Source organism: Gossypium arboreum, chromosome 3 (assembly GCF_025698485.1).
Source record: "Gossypium arboreum isolate Shixiya-1 chromosome 3, ASM2569848v2, whole genome shotgun sequence".
Lineage (NCBI taxonomy): Eukaryota > Viridiplantae > Streptophyta > Magnoliopsida > Malvales > Malvaceae > Gossypium > Gossypium arboreum.
In genome coordinates, this window is record NC_069072.1 from 135,582,018 (window position 1) to 135,584,623 (window position 2,606).

General features: G+C 26.9%; 1 long non-coding RNA gene across 1 annotated transcript; it reads left to right on the forward strand.

Moving 5' to 3' along the window:
* The first annotated feature begins 670 nt into the window (after positions 1 to 670).
* Positions 671 to 2,314, forward strand: LOC128290356 (uncharacterized). The gene is made up of 2 exons (XR_008280119.1): positions 671 to 852; positions 2,054 to 2,314. It is a non-coding gene; the product is annotated as an uncharacterized LOC128290356 (long non-coding RNA).
* Positions 2,315 to 2,606: the final 292 nt, after the last annotated feature.

Consider the following 2,606-nt stretch of genomic DNA (forward strand, 5'->3'; position numbering starts at 1 on the left):
TTTTCCCCGAATTGGTGTACCAATTGATTCGGTTTCAACAACGTTGATACTAACCGTCCTTCTTAGCTATTGGGATTAAAAACAAATACGTTAGAAACAATTTGTGCATTCTAAAATGAATGTAAGCATTGTGATTGGAATTCGATCAAATCAATTAGACAAGTTGATTGGAGTGAAAATTAATCAATATTTCAACCAAATGAAAAAAGTTAAATCGACTTATAAGCAAACTGTTTGAAATCCGTAAAAACACTGAAAATTAAGATAAAAGAATGAACAATTGAACCAATTTTATAAATTTAATTAGTTATTATTTAATCATGAATCAAACTAATCAAACTATAAATCGATCATTTGATCGATTCGATAATCAATGTGGTTATTAAAACATTAAATATAAGAATATTATATTTCATTTTTTTTCCCTTTGCAAAGAATACACATACAAGATACGTCATAGGTAGGACAAGTAAGTAACTAACCCCAAGACCCAGTCATCGATTGAATTCTTCACTCTTTTTTCAGTAAACCTTTAAACATCGAGTAGGCTGTGACTTTAAATTTCAAATTTTCAGCAGTCTTTTATTAATTAATTATCATGTAATGGAACTCATGGCTTTAAACATATCAGTCTATAAATACTATGCTACAAAATCCCATTCTTCTCCATCATCATCCTATTGCCAATTTTCCATTCATTTGAAGATTTCATTTACTATCAGAATTCGGCCTTAAAAATGGGTTTAACACAGGCGAAGATGATGCTGCTGTTCATAGCCATGATGGTCCTCATCTCATTTGCTGCCGCCATTGTTACCCCTCACGATTTGATTCTCAAACCTTCCAATCTCGGTTAGTTCTTCTTATATGTTATAGCTAGGGTCTCTGAAATTTTCTTCTTCTTCTTCTTCTTTTCTATTGCTTTTATGTTGATAGGTCAGAATTAAGTTGTATAATTTTATGAGAGTTGAAATGCAATTTCATCATTTTAATAGTTTATATCTTTATAGTTTTTTAAAAAATTAAATCAAAATTTTATCATTTTTAAAAAGTCGGAATGCAAAATTTTACTATTTTTCAAATTAAAGTCTTGTAAAATTTAAAGAGTCAAAAGTAAAATTTTACATTTTAAGAATAGACCGCCGGCCAACACTCACTATGGTCGCCTCCGATTCAATAATTATAGAACTTTCAAAATTTTAGTGATTAATAAAAATTTTCAAAAAAAAAGTAGAGTTAGAGGCTCTTTTTCTAAAATTAGGGTTAGGTGGAACAAGACTCTCTAGCTCCAATAACGTTCTGTCTCTATGTCGTGTTGAGTTGAGTTTAGATTTAATTTACTTAAGAACATTTTAACTTTTTTAATATATTTTAAATAAATTTTCTTTTAATATATTCTAATTAAAATTAAAATTTTATAATATATAGTAATATAAGAAAAATCGTTTTGTTATCCCTACATATGAATAATTATATATAAAAGGAAAGTTTTAAAGCCTTCCATATTGAGAATATTATGGGTAAATTTCAATTTCAATCCTTCTACTTTTTAGATTTTAAGAGTAGTTAAATTTTAATTTAATCCTTATATTTCGCTTACATTTGAGACTTAATCTATATACTTTAAATTTGGCTTAATACGTTACGTCAAGTTTTATAATGTTATTAGTTAATCTAAATACTTTATTCTAATTAAAATGATTATGTGAATTTTTAAGAATGTTAACACTGTTAAAATTCTTTATTAAATTCAGGTCCTAAAATATTATTTTTTGTTACGTCAATACCAAGTGTATTTTATTTTTTCAAAATGTCACACCAACATAAAAGAATTCTAATATTGTTAACAAATGGATATAAATTTTAAATTCAAAAATAGAAAAACTAAATTCTTAAAAATAAAAGTATAGAGATTAAATTCTAAATATACTGAAAAGTATAAAAATTTGAATAAATTATAATTTTAAATTTTTATACTATAATTTAAATTAATAAATAATAAATTAATCCAAACCATGCTAATAATATTAATGATGATGATATTTGCATGTAGGACGAAAGATTCTTGGGTATTATGACCCTCCTAGCACATATGGCCCACCAAGTGGAGGGGGAGGCACTACATGCTGTAAATAAGAAGCCATCGAGAATAGGACCATATATAGCGTAAGAGACTAAGAAGTTAGTGTGTTGTATGTGAGTATATGCATTTTTTTTTTATAATATTGATGCTACGTTTGATAAGAATATTATATTTTGAATGTGAGATACGATATTTGTTGTCAGAGCAATTTAGATTAACTTATACCTTGAATCTAAAGTGAAAATCGAACATGAATCTATTCTTATCAAGCTACTTCAATTGATTAAATTCTTCATTAAGAGTTTTAAAATAATTTTTAGGTGTTTGGAGGTGATTGAGATTGATTAAATGTCTCTGAGGGTCGAAACAAGTTAAAATAAGGGAGGAATATTATTCTGTCATAGTTGTATCGATATACCAAAAGTTTGTCTAAACAACTGTTTAAACATAAGAATGAACATGACGATCAAAATTGCAGTTTAAAGAAATGTTCGAACATGAGGAGCAACTTCATACACAAGGA